Raw genomic sequence first — 6,566 nt, 5'->3', positions numbered from 1 at the left:
AGAGATGTATGGACATGGTAGTGCAAGGTAGAGAGGGAAGAGGTCGACCGAAGAAGACATGGATGTAGTGTGTGAATGACGATATGAGACAGAGAGGAGTGAGTGCTGAGATGACGGCTGATAGAGGAGATTGGAATAGAAAAATTCGCTGTGCCGACCCCACCCAGTGTAATAAGGTGGAGACAAAGAAGAAGTCTTAGTATAATGAAGGTTGGCATTGGTATGTATTACGCATTTTCATTTTAATTGTGTTTGGATTTTCTTCGGTTTCTGTGAGTAATACACATAACTACTTAAGCTTTAAAAGTACTTTTAACTCTCACTACTTCAGCAGTTTGATTTGGATCAAGATTATTTTCATCGTGAAGATGAAAAGTTAATTCGTACTACTTCAGATACTGTTGGATAGGATGTTAGATCCTACTATGTTCGAATATTTTTTATAAGTTTACTTTATCAGCATCTTGATGATTCCTAGAAATTTTAATCTACTAAAAACAAGAAAATCGGTGGAGAATTCGAGAAGAAACTGACACTAATCACTTAGCACGTAGCCGATGCCCATGTAGGCATGTACATAATATATATATTTTAGTACACAATCTTCACATCATTACGGATCCTCCCGATCCATTAACAGGGCTTTTAGATACCACAAGCACCGGTCACCGTCCTCGTCGAACCCGTCGCTTGCAAAGAAGGACTCGATGAGTGAATTAACCCTATTACACACTGAGTTTCTCGCCGGATCTTCTCAGTGGGTCGCGCTTCTAATCCGGTGGTAGATTCTGCGAAGCACTGCTCTTGCTAGAGCCAGTGTTAGTGAAGCTGAAATAGCCTTTAAAGGCTATCAAGCATAGGTAGGAAAAAAAAAAACAAAAAAAGTACACAATGATATTTATCAATAATAAATAAAAGTTGTGTAAAAGTAATAATACTGTGTCACAAAATGAAATCTCTCTCAGTCGATTCTAAAGAAGAAATAAAATTGAAAATTATACTAAAAATACACGTAGAAAATTTGTACCAAAAAATAATCGTAGTTAAAATAAAAGTAATTGAACCGTAACGATTAATCCTCTTAGAACTTTCCTTCGAAACGCTATCTTAACGTCATGTAACTTTGATAGAGCATACATAATTGCTTTAATTAATTAATTAATTAATACGGTGCATGTCAGCTTCCCTTTCACTGTCAATTTGCTTAATGAGCTTACTTCAGAAGCAGATATTATTTGTGATATTGTAATATACATGTGTGTATAACAAAAATTATATTCAAAATTACGTTTTTATCTAATGAAACACGATGGAATTGATTTTGATAGCAAATTCAGTTATAGACAATGTCAATGCAATGCTAACAGATAATCTTTTGAGAAAGCAAATACTTCGAGAAAGAAGTTAAGTCTTTGGATAGCTCATAGAAAAATCTATATATTAATACGTGAAGCAAAAACTTTGTATCCCTTTTTACGAAAATTGCGCGGACGGAGGAGTATAAAATTTTCCACACTTATAGAGAATATAGAGAAGAAGCGCACAATGCTAATATTTTTTAAAATAATGCATAAAAGATACATTAAATCAATAAAGAAAACATTACACACACTATATACCATGTATTTAAAGCACACACGCATGCATACTATTTATTGTCAAACTTTTGTTCTTGACGAATGCGGTCAAATTGAGAATAGATTAAATATTGTTTGTCTTTATTAAAATTTTTATATAGTGTAGTCTTGGCGAAATTTGTGATTATAGAAGTATAAAATACAATCATAATAGTGTACAAACTTACAATTTCAATTAATTATAGTCGAATTTCGACTACTGCGGGAACTCTAGTAAATCATAAATTCGATATGGATTACTTTCAGAGGTAGATGAACTTTTACGATTTTATAAAGTAAAGGATTAAATTGAAATACAGCTCAAGAAAAACAAGGTAATATGAAACTGCTTAAAGCGAAAAGGTTTATTGACTGAAATTAATATAGAGACTTTTCAGTCGGTACTTTCTGGGTCTTCTTTTGAAAACATGACTTGTACTCGACTTCTAAGTCCTGATCAAGTCTTATAATAACAAAAAGACGCTTCTATAAGCGTCACTTGTACACTAGTTGCAGACTAGGTGGAAGGTTTGAAGTCGTCGTGGCCTAAGGATAGAACGTCCGGTACATTCGTATGTAGCGATGCACCGGTGTTCGAATCCCGCAGGCGGGTACCAATTTTTCTAATGAAATACGTACTTAACAAATGTTCACGATTGTCTTCCACAGTGAAGGAATAACATAGTGTATTAAAAATCAAACCGGCAAAATTATAATTTGCGTAATTACTGGTGGTAGGATCTCTTGTGAGTCCGCACGAGTAGGTTTTTTTTTTTTTTTTTATTGCCTTTGTAGGCAGACGGGCATACGGCCCACCTGATGGTGAGTGGTTACCGTCGCCCATGGACTTCAGCAATGCCAGGGGCAGAGCCAAGCCGCTGCCTACCGGTAACGCCACTCTGCATATTTTTGCCGTGAAGCAGTAATGCGTTTCGGTTTGAAGGGTGGGGCAGCCGTTGTAACTATACTTGAGACCTTAGAACTTATATCTCAAGGTGGGTGGCGCATTTACATTATAGATGTCTATGTTTGATTTTTATTACACGATGTTATTCCTTCACCGTGAACATTTGTTAAGTACGTATTTCATCGACAAAATTGGTACCCGTCTGCGGGATTCGAACATGCATCGCTACATACGAATGCACCGGACGCCTTATTTTCTAGGCCACGACGACTTTATATTACTACTATTTATCTACACAATGGCATTATGTATTATTGAAATTTAAATTTACCAAATAATCGGATATTCCCACATAACTTGTATAACAAACAACTAACCCTAAAGACACCGCAGCTCACAAATACTTTAAATACTAAACTAGGGAGGTAGTAAATAGTTGGTAGTAGAACTATGCCGGTATGGAGTGAAGACACGCCTCTGGGATTAATCACACCTCGGCCGTCGCGTCGCCTTAATTAGATTCGGTTCTATTCACTACGGCAAATTCTCGTACAAATCGAATGTTGGCATGCAACAAAGAACCAGTCAGATCTTATAACTTTTAACCATATACGGAAGGGGCTTAGTGGAAACGTCCTCGCAAATGATGACAATAATGTAGGTGAAAACACCGAGCGACTCCGAAGGAGACCTAACAATTCATCCGCGAAGCAGCTGCTCTCGAGTTATTAGGTCTCCTTCGGAGGCGCTCGGGAATCTGTTAGCTAATCCCACCCCTCCTGGCTAAGCCTTTGCTCGCCAATCTGTCCTGGTGAAACTGGACAGACCTCAGGGCCACAAGTAATCCTTCAATCACAAAAAAGCTGGAAACACAAATTTAAGAGAGCTGATCGAAAGATTCTGTTTCAATAATGTTTATGAACTTTAGGCAATGTCAACAAGCTTATAATTGTTTGATGTGTGCGATGGACCGTCTGACAATTAATTTTTACGTTAGTTTTTATTAGATAAATAAGTCTATTTATTTTTCGATTTATGTTTAAACGTCGTGATGAATTTAAAATGTGAAGTTAATGCGTAATAAAAATTAAAAATGATAACATACAAACTAGAGAAAATAAAAATTGACTAGTTATTGCTGGGTCACTCTTGAATAATATCGTCAAGTTTCGTTTTACATTGTTTCCTTAAATAAGATTTGTAGTTTTGGATGTAGATATATATAAGAGAGATGATTTATATTTCAAAAAGGCATTTCTCTTTCTCTTAAAGGTAGTGACGCATCTTTCTTTTTTCTCCACCGTATCCCACTAGGTGGGGTCGGCATAGCTAATTTTTTTCTTCCATTCTCTTCTATCAGCCGTCATCTCAACACTCACTCCTCTCTCTCTCATATCGTCATTCACACACTCCATCCATGTCTTCTTCGGTCGTTCTCTTCCCCCTCTACCTTGCACTACCATTTCCATAAATCTCCTAGTCACATGCATCTTCTCTCTACGCATCACATGTCCAACGTAGCCGTCCGCTCTTTAATTTGTTGATTACCGGGGCTACTTTCACACTTATTATTAAAGGTAGTGTCGCATATTTTAGAGAAATTACCTCTTTTGGATTTCAAGAAATCTATACTAATATATAAGTCTACAGAGGTTTTTACGGATTTTCCGTTATAACTACTGAACCATGTATCCGATTGACTTGAAACTTGGTATCCATGTAGAAAATACATGTACTTAATGGATAGGCTAATATTTATATGAATGCTGGACCCCTACACCAGTTGCGGGGGCGTTACTGATGAGAATTTTCTGGAGGTGAGAAATAATAATGTTAATTTTAAATGCCCAGCGAAGCGGACGGGTACAGCTAATTAGCTTATAATTTTATTTTGCGTCCTAGGCTAATTTTAAGTTACAGATAGTAAGTGAAGTAGTAAGCGAACAAGCGCTTGGCCAACCTGGGGATAAGTGTGTACCGAAGCTCACTGACGTGAATAGGTCATGGACGCTACCACCTTGAGACCACAACTTGGTCAAAATCTTAATTTATTGTACAACGGTTGTATAAATTTTCAAACAGAAATGAGCAACTGCGTCATAGTAGAAATAAATAGATTTACGATACTTTGCGAACGAATTGTTAATGACAGAGTCTTGGGACCAAATCCTGTAACATTGGCTTTTTTACAATAAAATTACATGTAATATTTTACATATCCCTCATTACATTACAATAAAAAAAGTTTACAATATATTTTTAAAGCGAAATTACATAATTAATTAAAAAAAAGTATTATTAAAAAATATACCCGTGTAACATGTCACAATTAGATTATATTAACGATACTTACAATAATGATGACATCGAAAATGTTTTATATTTACTATGAGCTGATAGACATTCTAATCAGCGAATCGGTGTTTAATATATTGTAGATCGTCTATCAGAACATATTTTATAGACGTCACAACGTGGATTATATCGGTCATCAAATGATGCTATCTGAAGCGCAGAACTATTTTACTACTAAAGGTAAGGTCTAATTAACAGTCATATAGAAAATTAAGATCTTTTTGCCACGTACCATCCGGTTTTGGAATGAGCTCCCCTCCACAGTGTTTCCCGAGCGCGATGACATGTCCTTCTTCAAACGAGGCTTGCGGAGAGTACTTAATGGTCGGCAGCAGCTTGGCTTTACCCCTCGCATTGCTGTCGTCCATGGGCGACGGTAACCATTTACCATCATGTGGGCCGTATGCTCGTCTTTTTTTATTGCTTAGATGGATGAACGAGTTCAAAGTCCACCTGGTGTTAAGTAGTTACTGGAGCCCATAGACATCTACAACGTAAATGCGCCACCCACCTTGAGACATGAGTTCTAAGGTCTCAGTATAGTTACAACGGCTGCCCCGTCCTTCTAATCGAAATGCATCACTGATTCACAGCAGAAATAGACAGGGTGGTGGCACCTACCCGTGCGGACTCACAAAAGGACCTACCACCAGTAATCGTCCAGTCGTCTGCCTACAAAGGCAATAAAAAAAAATAACATGTGTTATACTTCCCTGGTCCAAGCTGCATAAACATACGACAAACTTTCTTTTTAAAGGGAATCAGCATCACTTTGGGATCCACTAAGGCCGGATACTTCTCGTTACGCGGTTCAGCACTTAGTAAAACTCTTTTCCGTTTCCGATAAGATTAAAATTCCATTTACGATATCCTATTTATTTAAAATTCGATCGCTATGGCAACAGAATCGTTGTATTTTACAGGCTTAATAGAGGAAAGCAGTATGTCGGGCTTAGCGGGGACTAGCAGAGCGAACAAAAGTAGAGCCGAATTCGCCCAATGCGCTTCTTAAATACGAACTAAGCATTAGCATAAGTAAGGGGGTGAATTGTTGAAGCTAAGTTAGGTTCATGTTCAAATGAATACTAGAAGATATTTAGATATCGGTCATCAAACGATGCTATCTGAAGTCCAGGACTATTTTACTACTGAAGGTAAGATCTTAACAGTCACATAGAATTTTAAGATCTTTTCTGTCATGTACCATCTGGCTTTGGAATGAGCTTCCTTTCACGGTGTTTCCCGACCGCTATGACATACCCTTCTTCAAACGAGGCTTGTGGAGAGTACTTAATGGTAGGCACCGGCTTGGGTCTGCCCCTGGCATTGTTAACGTCCATGAGTAACGGTAACTACTTACCATCAGGTGGGCCGTATACTCGTCTGCCTGCTCGGGCAATAAAAATAAAGAAAAGTATACATATTGATGATTATTTCTAAATCAATATATCCCGTAAAATAAATGAACATTCATTCTGTTTTTATATTATAGGAATAAAATTTTATTTTAAAATAATTATATCTTATTATTATTAAACCAGTGGTTATTAAAATACGGACGTCGACGTAATTGTTTTTTTTTTTATTGCTTAGATGGTTGGACGAGCTCAGAGCCCACCTGGTGTTAAGTGGTTACTGTCTAGATAGGTAGGTTTTTATTTTAACCCAATTGGCAACTAAGAAAAATG

The sequence above is a fragment of the Bombyx mandarina genome, chromosome 18 (genome assembly GCF_030267445.1).
Source record: "Bombyx mandarina strain Sakado chromosome 18, ASM3026744v2".
Lineage (NCBI taxonomy): Eukaryota > Metazoa > Arthropoda > Insecta > Lepidoptera > Bombycidae > Bombyx > Bombyx mandarina.
Note: the sequence above shows the minus strand (reverse complement) of the source record.